Source organism: Sphaeramia orbicularis, chromosome 18 (assembly GCF_902148855.1).
Source record: "Sphaeramia orbicularis chromosome 18, fSphaOr1.1, whole genome shotgun sequence".
NCBI lineage: Eukaryota > Metazoa > Chordata > Actinopteri > Kurtiformes > Apogonidae > Sphaeramia > Sphaeramia orbicularis.
In genome coordinates this window covers 25,416,707-25,436,012 of record NC_043974.1, presented here as the reverse complement: position 1 = coordinate 25,436,012, position 19,306 = coordinate 25,416,707, and the positions used below count along the sequence as shown (strand labels likewise).

General features: G+C 36.6%; 1 protein-coding gene across 1 annotated transcript in view; it reads right to left on the bottom strand.

Annotated features, from left to right (window-relative positions):
- pcxb (pyruvate carboxylase b) overlaps window positions 1–18,875 on the bottom strand; it is an 848,274-nt gene extending 829,399 nt beyond the window's left edge. Inside the window, exon 1 of the mRNA XM_030162429.1 lies at window positions 18,390–18,875. The gene's annotated coding sequence lies outside the window, so the exon portion shown is untranslated. The remainder of the gene's footprint in view (window positions 1–18,389) is intronic.
- Between the last annotated feature and the right edge of the window lie 431 nt (window positions 18,876–19,306).

The window sequence follows — 19,306 nt, the reverse complement described above, 5'->3', positions numbered from 1 at the left end:
AACAGAACTGAAATCCTGTAAATTAGCAGAACTTGCATTTACCAACACAAAGTTCCTTTGGGGATTCACTTATATTGATTTCTTATGCACAAAGACAGAAATAAGACCTCAAAGCAAATTTTAGCCAATGTAGGTATGTGTATGTCTATATGTACAGGGTGTCCCATAAGTCTCCATACATAGGAAAAATACACATTTCTTGACATAAACCATTTTTATTTATATAATATGCTCTATATGACTGCCATTTTGTCGGGAACACATTTCAATGCGTGTCCTCCACTGCTGAAGAACTATAAAGAAATACATGTTAGAACCATATATGTATGGAATGTATTATGTCTCCTATGTATGGAGACTTACGGGACACCCTGTATATTGAGTAATTTTTTTCTTTAAATATTTTCTTTACTTATTTAAGTATTTTTTGAGTCATTCGTTTAATTAATAATTTTTTTTTTCCTCTCCCCAAGGGTAGGGAATGGGTATGTTGGGATGGGCATTTTTGTTTATTATGTTAAAAAAATTAACAAAAAGATACAAAAAAATTGTTTCATAGTGGGAAAAAAATGGGAAAAATAAAAATAAAAACTTTACTAAACCATCAAACCTACTGTTGGACTAGGATTTTGGCACTGTACTGTATGTCCATATATTTATAGTGTATAAAGTCAACTAACATCACATTTAATCCTCCTGTACACGTCTATAAGTGAATCACAAATGCGCTGAGTAAAAAGTGAGGGAGATACAGCTGACAGGTTGCAACAGATCTCACACAGTGACACACATTTGACCTTAAATGACTCGTATGTGGACTTAAATATGCTGAGCGACAGGTTCACCCAGATACGATGTCGAGAAGCAACTAGGTCAAAGGTTGCGTCTATTTTTTTTTTTTTTTTTTTGTAAAATATCCATCTTATTCAGAGCCTCCAGGAGTGGAGTTGTTGTACTGACTGTGCGTATACACGAGTGTTTAGTCAAGAATTAATGAATGACTGTCGTTTAAATGTCAACGACTTTGTGACAATGGAAGCTCAGAGTGAAACGGTATCCTACAGTAGATCTACACTAAAGCATCAGCGTCACACTAGGAAACAGATAGAGTTTCTTTACACCTGAATACAGCGATAGATCAAAGAGGGAGGGGGGCAACATAACAATGTACCAGACTGAAAAAAAAAAAAAAAAAAGAAAAGAAAAACATCTACTCTTATCTGTGCTGGTAGAGGGTTTCACTGTGAATTCCTTCTTCAATCTATTAAAAACAATTTTTAAAAAAGCATCTAGCATTTCAGGAAAACATGTCCAATTAGAAAAACATTCATGGGGTGAAATGAATGGAAGGAACAGGAAAGAAATTTATGCTGTTATCTAAAATGCTCTTTGATCCTCCAAATGTAGCAGACACCGTGGCCTGCAGAGGAAAGAAACTTTGGCTGAGTGGTTACATTACACTCATAAACGCATTTTTTTGTTACTTTCCTAAAACTGTTTCAACACCATTACTCAGTAGTTTGCAATGCCGTTTACAACTTATTTCCTTCCGTTCTCCTTGCACAGGCGGATGAGACAACAATATGATGTGGTCCACCGGTAACATGACATGTATTGGCGAAAAAGTAATGAGGTAAAGTCACGGATAAACGGCGGTATGAGAGGAATGTCAAGAGGTGGAGACACTTGAGCAGCCCCGGTACAATTTTGATTTTCAATGTCAGGTTCCTTTTTAGCTCTGGGGATATAACTGTCTGACTTTTTCTAGTTGCGTAAAATAAACGCGTATACACTCTGAAATGACCTTCTGATCTAATGCTGCCTTCATGTGCTATCGGGAAGATGAGCTTTTCCACTTGTGAATTTGAAATAATCAATGTGTTGCGTTCAAGTGCTTTTGTTGTCGTAACGAAATTAAAAATGGCTGACACACAATTTATCGTGATCTGCTACTTGGGTTAAGGACATATATATACACTAGTGCTGCAACAACGAATCAATTAAATCGATTAAAGCAGGGGTGTCAAACTCATTTTAGTTCAGGGGCCACATTAAGTCAAATTTGATCTGAAGTGGGCCGGACCAGTGAAATAATAACATAATAATATATAAATAATGTCAACTCCAAATTTTCTTCAATGTTTTAGAGCGAAAAAAGTAAAATTATGCAATGAAAATGTTTACATCTACCAACTATACTTTAAAACAATGTGAATAACATGAACAAACTGAAATTTCTTATGAAAACGAAGTTCAATTTTAACAATATTACGTCTCAGTTTATCATTTATGCATGTAAATTACAACTTACAGATCACAGTGGATCAACAAATACACAAAACATTTACTAACAGGCAGAACATTGGTAAACTTTCACTTCAGACATTTCAAAATGTTTGTATTTGTTCAGGTTATTGTTTTTTTGTTTGTTTAAGGGTAAATACAGTAAAATGACATGAAAATGTTTACATTTACAAAGAGAAAAATGTGGAGTTGTGAGTATTTATAGGTTATTATGATAGTATTTTACTTATCCGATGGAAGTCAGATATACATAATATATTTATTTATAGGTTTTTATAATCATATCTAACTGATCTGATCCACTTGAGATTAAATTGGTCTGTATGTGGAACCTGAACTAAAATTATTAATATCTTCAGTGGGATTTTTGCATTTCACAAATTCATCCCACGGGCCAGACTGGACCCTTTGGCGGGCCGGATTTGGCCCCCAGGCCACATGTTTGACACCTCTGGATTAAAGGGATTCTTAAAAGAGTTGGCAACGAATTCAGCAGTCGATTCGTTGGGTCTTGAGTACGTTAGTATGTGGCTGTGTAGTGTAACAGAGAAAAAACACAGCACAGAATGGCTGAGGCTTCAGATGCCGGGTCAGATTTTTAAAGCTAGGTTCACATTATGTTCATGGTTGCCATGGCAGCCCCGTTTGCCCGAAATGTAGTGCACTGTTTATGTAACAAAACTTGAATATTGAGAAAAAAATGCCCAAAATCCCATGGCACACTACATTTCAGGCAAACAGGGGGCTGCCACCGGAAACATAATGTAAACCTAGCTTAAGATAGCCTAGGTGTCGTGATTACTTTAGCCCGCTAGCTAGTTAGACACTATCATCGTAACTGTAACGTTTTCATCCATCTCTGTTTATCAGGCCACCAGACTAATGTTACCTATCGTTGACTGGAACTAATACATACAACGCTCGTTAGCTATAACTGGAGCGGGCTAGTGCTCGCTAATTATACCTGAAGCCATTGTGGGGATGTAATCATCAGTGACTTGTCCGCAGCAAAGTTCAAATAGTTTTGGATTTTTCATTATAGTTTAGTTTTATTTAGTTTAAACTTTTTTTTTCTCTAATTCAATAGTTTTAATTCGTTTTTAGAGCAGGCTTGCTAGTTTTTATTAGCTTCTGTTTTTTCTAAATGCTTAGTTTTAGTTTAGTTTTAGTATTAATTTTAGTTTTGTCGTATCTTTTCTCTTCTTCTTCGTCGTATTCAAATAAATCCCAGACAGGACTCTGCTGCTTTCTCCCAACTTTAGTCTCCATGTTTCCAGGTAGAGTGGGGACCAGAAAACAACTAAACAAGTGACCAAAAGTGACGGACCGTGAAGTACCGTATGGTGCCACCAGCTAAAATTACTCGAGCGAAATAAATCCATTTCATATCAATCCGATATTGACAAAGACAAAAACGAAGGGAATTTTATCCATAATTTTTACACGTTTTAGTTAGTTTTGTGAGCATACAATACAGTTTCAGTTAGTTATCTTTTTTTTTTCTTTTAATTATAGTTTTAATTTATTTCAGTTAATGAAAATGTTTTTACAATTCTAGTTTTGGTCATTTCGTTAGTTTTCGTTAACAATAATAACCTTGGTCTGCAGCCTATATTGCTTTGGGTTAAATACTGATCTTTGAGAATTTAGTCTTTTGTGTTTATTAGTCATTAAAATAATCTACAGATTAATCGATTATTAAAATTATCATTAGTTGCAGCCCTAATATATACACCGACATATACAGAGACAAACAACCAATCATTCTTACATTCACACCTATGGACAATTTAGCTTAACCCCTTAACATCGGCAATCTCTCCGGCGCTGCATTTTGCACTTTACAGCATTCATATTACTGTGACTCCTGAACCGGCTTCGGAAAGGTGAGATCCTGAGCTTTCCAACACGATATAACACTTTCTGGCAGCAATGTGGGACTATTACAGTAGAAAGGAACTGTTTCAGAGACTTCCACACAGGCTAAAAAAACACCTGTAAATAACAAAAAATATGAAGCCATAATACGGATACTGAATATTTAAGACCAAAAAGCATGTTTGAGCAGATGTAAAATAGCCAAAAGTTTATTTCTGCAATCTCAAAAAGTTTCGATGTGGACATTTACAGTTGTTTCTGATAATAAATATGCTAAGAACTTAAAGTAATTTACAAAAACACACTGTTTTAAGCATTTATTATTTATAATACTGATAGTTAATGGCCAGATATTGAATGTTAAGTTCTTCCTGAAAACAAAGATGCAAAAGAATTGGCAAACAAGATTTTTTCTGACAATTTTATTGCAAAGAAAACATGAAGACACTTAGGCGCCCTGTTATAGTGGCAGTCTTAAAATGGTTAACCAATTAACCTATTAATGTGTGTCTTGGAAGCCGGAGTACCTGGGAAAAACACACACACGGGGAGAACATGCAAACTCCACTTTTTTGTGAAAGTTTTTTTTGCAAATATGTATCCTATAAATGTGTAAAATCATCAGCTACCAGCAGAATGTTAATAAAAGCATTGTTTATCAAGTTATTTTCACTTCGGCAACTCAAGTATCAAAACTTTTTCCCTGTTCCCCAGTGGAAAATACAACATGAGGTTGCGTTCATGCAGTTTTTGAGTTCTTAAGTAGTATTTGCCATAATTCCCATAGCATGTGAATGCAGCATAAGACTCTTCTTATCTGGAAACAAACATGAACACAGTTTCCATCCAATCCAAAACACAGTATTGTGGGTTTTACAGCACATGATGTTCAGAGGCTTGTGGTAACAGAACAGAATCCAACACACTTTAACTGAAAACAATTAAAGTAGCATTTTCAGCTCAGAAGAAAAACAACACCGTAGCACTGAAACCATTTCTAGGTGTGACGACTGCAATGCTAACAGTTGGAATAATGGAATAGGTGGTTGTAGATCAATTTAATTGCAACTGACGACCATATTGGATACTTGAAAGCTGCCAACGTTAACTCTGCTCCAGTCTGAAACCAGGTCAAGACGTGTCAAACATTATCGTAACCTTTCAGTCACTGTTCAAACTCCATGTGGCAACAGTTTTCCCCTGATTGTAACAAAAAAAAAAAAAAATCAGCACATTGGATGATAAGATTTAAGGTGAGGTCTCTGCGGTTCAGTGACTTGCAAGTTAAAGCAGAAAATTCTATTGCTTAAACTTATGGTTAGGATCCAAAACTGACCATGGACATATTTTTATTGGGTCACCAAATGTCATAAGTTAACGTTCAAAAGCCCAGAACAATGCTTCTCCTGTTTTTATTCTGGGTTTTTTTTGGTTTGTTTTTGTTTTTTGTCATGTTCTATCAGTATGCATCGGTTATCTTTGATTTAGAAGAACTTTAAGTTTCATGTGGTCCTTTTAAAGTCCAGATTTTACATGTTCTTTGTCTAAAAATGGATTGTTTAACTGAAATTAAAACTAAAAATGATGCTTTCACTATGACCAATAAAAAAAAAAAAAAAAAAGAGTTTTCAGCTTCCAGATGATTTTTTTTCCCAATATACATAGATCTTTTCCTAGCATTTTGATAATTTTTTGGGTGTTTTTGGAATATTTAGTTAACTGACCTTGCACAAGTGTCCAAAAAGAAGTACATTAACTAACTAATTGTGTAATTTATGGAGCCTCTGGATGTCTAAATGAGACAAAAAGCAGAGAAACTCCAAGTCTGATATGATTAAAGGTTCAGCAATTTTACAGATAAATAGGTTTGGTATTGGATTTTGAGGATTAAATATATAGCAATAATATGCTAAATGTTCTCTGGAAGAGTTTGCAAGACTTGATTATGCAAAATGCAAAGGATAAGCTTGTAATCTTACTGGCATTACAACATAAAAACAATAATGTAAAATATATTAAAGTCGTGAATTGTTAAAATGACGATGATGTTAAAGACAAAAATATCATAGCAAAAATCAGGACAAGATAAAAGATGAAACTAGACAGTCGATATGTAAAACAAGACAGAAACGAGGCAATAAAGAGATTTCTGAAGACAATATGCTAAAATGTTTTGTATTGTTGCCGTTATCTTTCTATCTGTGACTGATGTTCCAACAACTGCGTCAGTAAAAATGTATTTTGGGTGCTTCTATGAAACTGGTTCATTTTGGCACCTGGCACTTTGAGAGCTTTATAGACCCAATAATAACAGAGAAATTTAGGCATATTTCCCCCATAGGATGTACCTAATGATGACCTCAGATAAATGCAAAAAAAAAGTATGCTCTTGCTCTGAGCCATCCCAAAATTAATGAATTTTTTAGAAAATACTGGGGCCAAAAATAGGACAAATTTGGGACAGGAAAAGCTACCTAGGTGTCAGTGCATTTGATTTAGAACACATGGCTTGAAATGGTCTTATATACCACTATAAATAAAGACATTGTGTTAAATTTGATGATCCTAGTGGTTTTTCTGATCCAGACATGCAGGTTTTTCATGAATCTCAGTCTCATTCCAGGTTTCACGCAGAACCCATCGTGTCTACTCATGTTGCATGCAGAACCTGCCCATTTAAACACACACAAATCGCGAGTGATTTTGCAACAGCCGTCATTTTTGTGAAATACTCCCTCTTACATAATTAGTTTGATTCCCAAAATGAACCTGTGAGAGAATAAAAAGATATTTGAAAAAATGGTAGCGTGTGTCAAGGTTATTATCGTAAACGAAAACTAACGAAATGACGAAAACTAGAATTGTAAAAACATTTTCGTCACTGAAATAAATAAAACTATAATTTAAAGAAAAAAATGATAACTAACTGAAACTGTATTGCGTGTTTACAAAACTTGCTAAAACAGATAAAAATTATGGATAAAATTCCCTTCATTTTCGTCTTTGTCAGTGTCGGATTGATGTGAAATTGAATTATTTCGCTCGAGCAATTTTAGCTGCTGGCACCATACGACACTTCATGGTCCGTCACTTTTTGGTCACTTGTGGTTTACAGTCGTCTTCTGGTCCCCACTCTACCTGGGAGAAAGCAGCAGAGTCCTGTCTGGGATTTATTTGAATACGACGGAGAAGAAGAGAAAAGATACGACAAAACTAAAATTAATCCTAAAACTAAATTAAAACGAAGCATTTAGAAAAAAAATGAAAACTAATAAAAACTAGCAAACCTGCTCTAAAAACGAATTAAAACTAACTGAAGTAGAGACCAAAAAAGCAAAAACTAAATAAAACTAAACTATAATGAAAAATCCCAAACGATTAGAACCTTGGTGTGTGTTACATGTGGATTTTTGCTTAAAAAAAAATAATATAAAAATGTGATTTATCTGAAAAATATCTTCTCTTTTATCTCAGTAAATAGGCTATTTATTTTTAAAATGGACCCAAAGTGCTTCCAAACTTGCTTCAGAACATTAGTCTACATCTGATTTGAATTTTTAGCCCCCATGTCCTGTTTTTAGCTACCGGTTTCAAAGAAGCACCCAAATTTGAGTCACGAAACTCATGATTTGGGTCTTGATCTCAAAAGTTTGGGAACCACCAGTCTACTGACACCTTGTGAACCTTCAAGGTCGCTACTGATGAGTCACAATGTCTTGATGATTACACAATACAAAGAACAACTACAGACACACATGATCAAGTTTCTATAATAAATGTCTTGTCGGATGCTTGAATAGTCAAAGCCGTTTCTATATTATCAGGATTTATTTCCCTTCCTTACAGCAGTTTTATACCTCTACTTTTGGACTATTTTATTCATTTATTTATTTCCAACACGCAAAAAACAAAATAAAACAAAAACAAACATTTACATTGACAGAATCTGTCCTCAACTACAAACAAGTCAAAATTTGTATGGTCGAAAAGGAGTAGGAAGAAGTATAAACTACGCTAGACTATGCTTATCATGACATTGTAAAAGTCTGACAACTTCGTCAAGGTTTCCTCCGCTGTTAAACAGGTCTTTAAAAAGCTCTCGGCCTTGGTATAGGAATGTAACCTTTGTCTTAAATCATAAACGGATGCAACCCTAAAACATGCCACTTGCAAAGCATCAAATCTGCCTCCAGTCCTGCAAAATTATTTAGCTACAACATTTATTCTCACAAGACACAAATAGAGATCGAGTACAAATCGACGCATAAATCAATGCTGATAAGACATGTTTCAGTCTATGATAATTTGCAGAACTGGGCTTTGATAGTGATAATATAAAGCATCTCAACTGGAATTACTTTTTTAGAGGAAAAATAACAGCTGAGAAACTCCCATCTGAGCTTTTAGCATTAATTTGATGTTGAGTAATGCAGGATCATTCACTTATTTATGAGCGTTCAGAGGGCTTCGGTGCTTAGTTGCTGTTTGGGCTGTTAGGGTGTTCCCCCAAGTCTGAGAAAGAATCAGGCAGACAGGGAAGGATTTGGAGATCCTCCCATGAGAAAACGTAAAAGAACATATCATTTTAGACTATTAATATGAGTATCATTTCTGTGTACAAGCATAATACATTTGTTAAAAAAAAAACAAAACAAAACAAAACATCAAATTAACGTGCAGAAAGCTTAAAAACAAAACTGGAAACTAACTGCACCAATGAGGTCTATCAAGAGTCATTTCATCTACTTAACTTTGATTCTCTCCATATTAATTTTATATTAATTTGGCTTAGCGTTGAGCCTTATATTGGTAGGAAATTATATTGGCATTACTTTGACTTGTGTTCAGCTATATAATTACCCAGTTTCCAATACAGCCAAAGATAGTTTTGGGGGTTTTTTTTCCCCTCGAATCAGCCAGTTAATAATCCATCATCTCCAAACTATCACTGGTTGATCAATCATTTTTGGCATTAAAAGTTGTAGAGAAAATAGGGATGGATTTAGATTATTCTTTTGTTACCTTATATCTTGGTAAAATACCGAAAACAGTCTTTCAGAAGGATAAATACTTATTGAAGATACTTTTGGCAAGTAGTAGGAAAGCTATAACCCGAAAATGGTTGCAACCCGACCCTCCAACTTTGGACCCCTGGCGTGGGATTATTAAAGAAATTTACTGTATGGAGAGACTTACTTTTGCTTTAAGACTTGAGTTGGAGAAATGTACTGAACGCTGAGAAAAATGGATCGTGTATGCACCTTGATTAATACAACCATAACTGTACGATGTATGTGTGCATGATGTAAAAGAACATTTTAAGTTTAATTGTAACGCCCATGATGATCTCATGTTCATCGTTTGTTCTTTTGAAAATTAATAAATAAAAAGTTTTTTAAAAAAGTTGTAGAGAACATCTATTTGTCTAAGGCAGGGGTCTGCAACCCGTGGCTCCTGGGCCAAATGTGGCTCTTTAGCCTCTCTCTGTAGCTCCCATTGTCAAAAAACATTTAAGGAACATTTTGAAATAAACTGAATAAGTCATTACTTTTAACATTACAGGCCTAAATCTATTCTAACTTTGTCCATCTGCAAAAATGCACAGGCTATACACGGAATAAAATATTTTTCTGACAGCATATAAACCAAAATGTATTATTTTTTTTGCCAAATTCAAGATACAATAGATGATACACAATTTGCATTTGTTTGTAGTTTTGTCTGTTTAAAAGTCAGCCTCTACATGAAAGTTGAGCTTTTTCTCAATTACACAATATGATTATGTTTTGGAAACAGCATCCATCATTAAAAAAAAAAAAAAAAAATGTTGGATGTTTTTTTTATTGTAGTTGTATAATTTCATAAATGCACCACACATTGCTTTATTGTAATGGAAATACAAAGTTAAATAGCAAACTAATCACATACAGGCTACATCAGAGCAGCCACCTCTTGGTAAAATGTAGATGGGTTTAAATATTTTTTTCATAGCTCCAGTTAGATTTCTTTCTTCTTTTTCGAGACAAATATGGGTCTTTAGGTTGTAAAGCTTGCCGACCCCTGGTCTAAGGCAAAAAAAAAAAAATCAGAAAAATCAGTTATTTATATTTATTATTTTTTGTGTTGAAAATAGTCAACACAACTCAAGGAAACTTTACTATTCAGACTCATCCTCGGCTAAATGTTGAACTCTACACTATTCAAATATGACTACAACACAGAAATGAATTTAATTATAGCTGAAAATGCTAAGTGGAATGAAGCTGTTATGCCAAATGCACTCAGTGACCCTCTTTTCTCTGTATCGTCCTGTCCTTTTTCTGTGTGCAGTCCTGCCACGAGAGTTACCCCATAGTAAAAAGAAGAGTCGTCACAGCACATACTCAGTCGCTGTGTTCTCCTCTGTGTAAAACCACAGGTTAAAGGCCACTGCATATGTTAGGGTTAAAGAACAAAGGTGATCTATGGTTCATACATTAACTTCTACAGATCAAAGTTCTCGTGTGTTTTCAGCCACACCAAAGACATATTGTGACACACAAACACACAAAACTGGCATGAACTCTGCCCCCCGCTGAGTGAACTTCATCCAAGTGTGCGGACGAGGCTATGTGCCAAGAATTCAGCTACGTCAGACAGTCTATATAGCGTCATCTGTCACATTCAGACTTGGCCTCAGAGTGAAAAACAGGACCTTTATCTTTATAAGACAAACATCATATAATATTATCATTTATAGAGTGTGAGCAGGGCTTTGCCAAAAGTAACTGAAATGGAATCTATGGTCACAAAAAAAAAAGCTCAAAAAAAGATAGAAAAGTAGTTAAAATTTTCTACCACTTTTCGTGTGAGGTGTAATAAACCTGTAAACAACTGTATTAACAATTCCAAGCAGATTTCTATGAGAACCAGTTGACAGACAGCCTACACACTCTGGCCTCAACAAGTAACACAAGAAAGAGGTCTGGCCTCGACATGTTTTAACAAAACCTTTTCTCAGACTGTGTTCACACACCCACAATCTGTTTGCTTCTGTGTTCAGTGTACAAAAATCAAAACACAGCAAGAGTGCACAACAGAATGGAAAATAGGTGTGCATCCATCCACACTCGCTTCCTTCCACCTCAGCAGTCTCCTCTGTTCTACCTGCACTCCATCTGATAGTCGCTTGTGGCAGTGTGTGTGTAAATACAGAAGAAAAAAAAAAGAACAAAGGTTTGTTCTACAAAGTGAATTTGTTGACCTCTGAAAGGTCACATTGATTCCCCTTCCTATTTTCTCTCATAATAAATGAACAGGACTGGAGCGGGGCTGATACACTTTAATTAAATCCACTAAGGAAGTAACATTTCCACTTAATTTTGTTTGTTTGTTGGCAGGATTTAAATTACAACACTGATTTGTATAAAAGTTGGTAGAATGGTAGGGAATGTACCAAGGATAAAGCCTTTGAGTTTTAGAGCACATCCATCACTAGGAGCAGATGCTGGGTTTATTAACACTGAGATAGCAACGTGATAGCATGATTCACATCAGCTAAAATTTGCTTAGAGGTCTTATTTCTGTCTTTGTGCATAAGAAATCAATATAAGTGAATCCCCAAAGGAACTTTGTGTTGGTAAATGCAAGTCCTGCAAATTTACAGGATTCCAGTTCTGTTGCAACATGTTGATGGTCATATGAACTATGTTTTCAGCTCAAAAATGTCCAATTTCATCACAATTAATGCTATATTTTCATGTCACAAATGGCCAAGTTATATTTGAACTGAATTTACCTGAAAAACAAATATTCTATTCTTTTAGATTCCCCAATTTTTCTTACAAGATTCTATCCTACATATCACATGTTTTATTTTTACAGGTTCAATATGGAGTATGGTGCTGATCCATCCTGCTTATGTTACACCAATACATACATTAAGAATGTCACACGTCACTTTTTAAATCAACCGTTTTCTAATAATAAGCATTTTTCCTCTTTAGTATGATGATAAACTATACAATAAATAATTCTGATACTAGTTTTTGCACAGGGATCATTTGTGGAAACGGTGACATGGCTGCTGAGCATCAGTATGATGGGATCTGTAACAACCATGTCACATCCGTCCACTGACACATTTAGTGTTTTTGTGTCAGCTGTTATTGTTTTAGATCCACAATACTAACATTTATGAATAAGAGGAAAATTAGCAATAGTAAGTCTATAAGTTTATTACTAATAAAGTACTGGTACTGACCAGAGCATCATGGGTAATGTCACGTCCGTCCACCAGCAAAAGTTTTCACATACACGTGCTATTCAAAATCCAATATTTCTGAAAATATAGCTTCCACTGTCAAATAATATCAGTAGTCTGTGCACAAATGTATTAGCATTATTTCAACACAGTTCTATGCATTTCTTACAACTTTTTTTTTTGACAAAAATGGTCATTCATTTGACCCCCTAAGTAAATTTTAGTATATCTAGTTAAATATACCCGCCACTTTTTAACTGGTGTGTTATCTATACGCATTGTAAGCTTTCTGCACATGTGTTCATGGCGTTATTAGCCCCCTGTCCAACCTGAATCGATGCGTCAAATACCACGCACTGAGGGTTAGGTGTACTGGAGATCTTGGCATAAATTGACACATGATCAAAAGGCGCTAAATAACATGTGAAAGGTCGAAAATGTGTACTGATAGCACGCCAAATGCCATAAGAACTGGCGTGACATATAACATCATTTAATGAGATCAGTCATGAGATAGGATGTTTGAGGAATGTGGGGCCTTGGTGGAGGTACGCACTTTACCAAGAGCTTTTAAGCTTTAACTAATAACTAGGGATACACCGATACCGATACCAATATCAGGTCTGATACTCTGTATGTGTACTTGTACTCGTAAAAGTACTCCAATACAACCGCACCGATACCACTTATGGCAGCGTGACATTCGCAGTTAAGTGCAGCAGGTACGCAGCCAAGGAGTAATGTCAGCAGTGTGGAGATTTTTCAAAATAAATGATGGTGACAAAAGTAACACTGACTTTAAGTAACGTTAAAGACACAGACGGATACAGACGGAGCCTTCTGTCCGTCCTCTGCGTACATTCCATCCGTTTTGCAGGTGCTCAGGGATGCATACCCAGATGGAGAATACCACCGGGAACCGTGAAGGTAAAGGATCTGTTCAAAGAGCGACTGTGATTTAGACAAAAACTACTGACATATTTATGACAACTACCCTCATCAATATCAATATCAACATTGGTATGCACATTAGTGTTACCTCTGTCCTCTCCATGTTTATTAATACTGACTTTCTTCTTCTTCGCCTCAAAAAAACTTTACTTTTCTTCGTGGTATTTGACCTTATGGTTAATTAAGAGCGGCGCCCCCTGGTGAACTGATTCAGAAACACTCATTACAACACATTAAATGTCAGTTGCAGCACTTTAAGTCAGACTAATGATAATGACAATAAAGCACATTTTCAAAAGTAACAAAGAACTGGAATGGGATTATTAAGTACTCATATCGGTACTCGGTATCAGCAAGTACTCAAATGTAAGTACTTGTACTTGTACTCGGTCTGGAAAAAAATGGTATCAGTGCATCCCTACTAATAACAAGGTGTTAAAAATAAAGAAATTTAAAAAAAAACAAAAAACATTTTTAATATATGAGGGATCATGATGCTCTTGAAGGTCAGCAGCACCTTTATAAAAAAGGTCCCTGAGGCCTTCTTCACAATCAATAATCACATTGTTGATCTTGAGAAGCGCCTGAGGACCAAAGCATCGTTAGAGAACAGATACATGCAGTAAGATCTGGAGTGTGCAACACCATGTTCTGACTCACAGCAAGAGCATATTTTAAAAGCTTGCAAAATTATTATTATGACAACAATTAGTCGATATTTCAAAGAGAATCCATTAGAAAAAAAAGCAGAAAAAGGCTGTTGACATGCTGAAAAACAGTCCAACCGGGATAAACACCTCAACTGAGGCATTCGCTGATTCTGACTTGATGTGTAATTTTAAGATCAAACTTTGAAGGTTATGATATTCAGTTACATAGCAACATTAAGGCTGCCGTTTTGTGCTCTTGACTTTCCCTGTCACACACTGTGCGTCAGGCCATGTACCAGCTGTGTCAACAAGGTGCCTCAGCCTCCTACTGTTGCAGGCTGTCATTGAAAAATATGCACAAGTAAAGGCAAAAAATTTTTAAAAATAAAAAAGTGCATCGATCTGGGCTGCAACCTTGTCCAACAAAAGCCACTGTTTATTTTCTGTGGTTTGTCAAATCATCAGTGACATGCCCAGTGAGGTTTCTGTGTACATTTTTCCAGTCATTATCTCCATACTATGTCTTTGACTGCAAGACATGTGACCAGAAAACTAGAAAAGTGGCTCTAGAAGTCATGTTTACCAAATGTCATTGTAAAGTACGCAACAACACCTTCTATTTAGACTTTGTTAAACTTTCTTCTGTTCGGTTCATTGGTGGTATCCTTCATGGTGATGTTTACAACAAGATTTTGTTGTCCTCAACCTTAAAGCAGCGGTGTTTGACAGTTCTGAGTATCTCTATATTTACCTTTTGGCTTATTGTAATTCAAGTGTTCTGAAAGGACACAAGACTTCTGTATCTTGTCCTTGCTTATCTGTATCTCAAGACAGAAGCAGAACATACCTTCACTTTTCCATACTGGCATGAAACAGCATCAAATTCCTCTGTCTTTACATTTAGGCCCGGTCCATACGAAGACGGTTTCGGTCGTATCCGCAAAAGTTTCGTATCAGACAGGCCTTTTGTCCAAATGAAACCAGTGTTTTTGGTCACTGAAACTGTAACTTTTTGAAACCGGGTCCTAGAGTGCATAAATTTGGTAACGCCAGTTTCGTGTCTTTGTCTGTACATCCAAACGACAACTTTTCTAAAATGATGATGTCATAGCCCCACCTCTCAAACCTTTCACCCTGGAAGCAAGATGCCACTTCACAACAATAACAATGGCGAACTAGTGCTCGTGCTACAACAGCTATTGAGCTTATTGGAAATATTGAATCAAAATGTTCGGCTACTCTTTCATTACAACGAGCAACAAACAACCATAGCTAACAATTTTTTTTTTTTCTTGGTAGTTCATCTTTGTTCAGCAGTACTGGTTTAGCTCTTGATATTCATAGCTCATAATATTCACCACATGCTCTTGGATCTACCGCAGAGAGTTGTTGTTGTTGTTCTTCTGTAGTCTGCGGTTTGTATACAGCACGCAAGCTTTATGCACATGCTCAACGACTTCTTCTCCGTTCTTTGTGACAGTATTACAACGCCACATACAGGCCTGGCATTTGTACTACATTGTTTTCAGCTATTTTCTGATGTTTTGTGTGGACGCAGATAGTCTATTTCCTGAAAACGACTCCATGTTTATGGAGAACTTTTTTGAAAACAACAAAGAAAAAGATCAGATAGGAAAAGATGTGGTTTCGTGTGGACATGACTTTAGTCTTTTCATGTGGACTGAGAGGAGAGAGCTGCAGAAGGAAGGTGTGTACTTAAGTGACCAAAAAGAGTCTTTAGGTTAGACTAAAGCTGCATGCCAATTGCCAAGTTGTAGCACAAACTGCCACAAAACTTAGGGGCAATGCACAAAAATATGTACCTCATAGGAGAAGAGATGTATCGTGCCAAATTCAGCTACCAGCTCATGTCCATCTGCACTTCCTTTAAGTCACTCCACATTTCAGTGGGAGCTTATACACAGATCAAGACCACAAACTAAATAAGTTTAATTAAAATCAAACTGAAGAAACATACTTCATTTTCATTTTATCTATATGCAAAGGCACTTCCACCCTTACGGTAAGCTACAAAACATTAGCAGTACCACATATCAACTATTTTGTTAAATATATCCTCTATGTACTCTTCTCAAACAACTAAACCACCAACAACCTAAAGTGACTTTCAAGTTTCCAGAACAAGCAAATGAAAATGTCAACCCCGGTGTCTTCAAACAAATCACCTTTTTTATTGACAGAAGTGCTAAATTACCCAAAGTAATTGTCTATAGGTGTGTAAACAGCAATCTAAATGGTCCAAATGACTTTAAAGCATGCACTTAAATGCTTTTATGTCACAACAGTGTAGGAAATTGTGCCCAGCCTACTCATAAAATCAGGTAGGTAGGTGTCAGTTTTTACTTCATGCTCTTTCAAAGATCTACAAAGAGGAGTTTTTGCTCAGTAAAAAGAAAGTACTGGACCCTCTGCATCACTGTCAAGCTATTTCAGAGGTGTCCCAGTTGCCTTGAACACTTTAATTTGTTACCTTGGCATTATGGTGACAAATACCAGGACCAAGCAGTCTGTTATCAGAAAGACAGAGATCCAAGGCCACAACAAATAATACGGAGGTGTAAAGCGAAGTGAACTCATCAGCTTTTCAACCAAATCATACTTATGTCCTCTGTACATCTCCCACTGGGGCTATCTGAGCTCTGGGATTGGACATCTGTTGATCATGTACCACTGTGTTAAGTAGACTAAAGGTTGCATAAAGAATGAACAAATTGTACGTCAAATTACACAAAATGTACGCGTGTGCACACAGACAAGGCGTGATCAAAGGTGAAAGAGCAGAAACTAAATGCATGTATTTAGCAAGAAAAAAATAGGCCAACTTCACACACACATGCTGCTCTTACGCACATCTGAGCGGTATTATGCAATGTGATGTTTCAACCTGTAAACACTGATTGATTTCCATCTATATGGTGTAGAGGAGTAAAGAAACAGAGCTTCTACTGCTTTGAAATGGGCAAAGTAATGACCAAAAATACCTAAAGATAAGATAAGATAAGATAAGATAAGATAAGATAAGACAAGACAGTCCTTTATTAGTTCCACAAGAGGAAATTCCAGATTTACAGCGGCAATAGTAGAGTACAAGCAAAGCACACAAGAGCAAAAAAGAGCAAAATCAAAAATAAAGACAAATCAAAGAAGCTATAAATACTATTTACAGCTGTGCACATGCTGATCAAGCCACATGTTGAATAGGGGAGATACTCATACATGCACCTATACACACATAATTATATATTTATATATAAAACTGCAAAACTGAGATTATTCCTCTGAAGACAAAAATTCAAACTGCAACCTGTTATTTTCTATATGAAGCCAGGAAAACAATGAGTTATATCACTGAAGAAATTAGATTTAAGAACCATTTTAACATCACAAATTTCTGGCGACCCCAGACAACGGAGACATTTTTTTGCTAAAATTCATTTGTTTTGGATCATGTAATAGTTTGCTATACTATGTTGCAAATAAACATTAATTTTAGAGTACATTTAGTCTATATAATGTATATTATTATGGACGGAGGCAGAAAAGCCAGGTGTAGATTACTGCACAAAGGGAGAATTTTATTTTCCTTGGTCAGGATATGTACAGTCAGTCCAGCTTGGATTTCCGAGGCTGACAATTAATACTGAACAAACAAAAACTCAAACTATGAATTATGAAAGAGCTGCAGCATCTGAAACCGACCACAATGAACATTTGAAAAATACAGTACCACAGTGCTGCAGTTTCCGCTGCAGAGTTTATCATGTCTTTTATGTTTGTGATTGTCTCTCTCAACTCACCATATATTTTTTTATTAGTAAGCGTTTTTTTTTTGTTTTTTTTATCAATTACTAGAAATTTGAGGCAACCCCCATTTGAATTCCAGGCAACCCCACGTTGAAAAGGTTGAAAAACACCGTTTAAGAACATCAAATACAAGGACTGTGCATGTAAATAATCACCATGTGTTTGCAAAAGCCTTTCCTGTGGGTGTGAGGCTAAGAATGGGTAACCTATGATACAATCAGGCACACACATTGCTGCTGCAGCCAAATCTACAGAACTTGCAAGCCCTTTAACAACCTGAAAGCCCTGTGGTTCCAGCCCTGGTAAAACCACCTTGTACTGATGAATAGTGCACTTGTAAACTTTTGGTTGCAAATGCCTCTCTGACAGCTGTAGCCCCTTCTAACTTCATAACAGATGCTACGATGTTGACAGTAAGACACATGCATGTAAGTGTTGCACATGCAGCCACGCACGCTTTTACCTTAAGGGTCAAATCCCCTCAATGACACCTACTTACACACCATTCATTCATACCCACGGTACCCATCAGTACTCACATGCTGACGCTGTGTCGGTATCTGTGAGGGATGTGAATCCGCTGTCAAGTCACCGGACACCGAATGTAAACAGTCGACTGTCAAAAGTGTGTTTATGTGTTTTTGCTTCTTTGCTAATAAGCTGTCACGCGCACACACTCAAACCCAAACACAGACTCAGACACGCTGCTGCTCCAGAAGGAGGAAGTAAGAGATAAGAGGTGGAAGTGGAGGGGCTATAAACACACACTACACACACACATACACACAAGCACACGGAGCACAGAGTGACTTCGGGACGGCCGAAAAGCGTCGACACACACACTGTCTCACACACACACACACATACACACACACACTTGCTCAGTCCCGCATAGGAAGTAACGGCGCTGTGACTCTGAGGCTAGTTGCTAACTGTCTACTGTTGCTAACTTAGCTAGCAGCTGGCCCCGTCTGTCTCCTTCTAGCGGATATAGGAGTCTGCTACTGCGCCTGCCTCCTACTCCTTGTTAATCTCTCTCTCTCTCTCTCCCTCTCTCTCTCTCATTCCTCTCTCTCTTCTAAGCTTTCATCCCTCTCTTTGACATGACGCAACCGAGCACGCCCCTCCCGCTCACAGCCAACCACAGAACAAGCCCACCTCTCACAGCCAATCACGGAGCAGGCCTCCCGTTCGCAGCCAATCACAGAGGAGGCCGTGACAGCACGTTGCGAGCGGCTGCATTTAAAGAGCTCAAAGCCCTTTAAATATTTAATAATAACACCGAATGGAAGCAGATGCGTTCAACTACGGAAGCCGAGAACGGCCGTGCTTTAACATATTATTTTATTTTTATTATTTTATTGTATCTCAACAAATTAATTCATTCATTCTTTTCAATAGGGAACCATTTACAGATCTCAGATGCTAACAGGTAGCACATCCTCCACATCAGTGC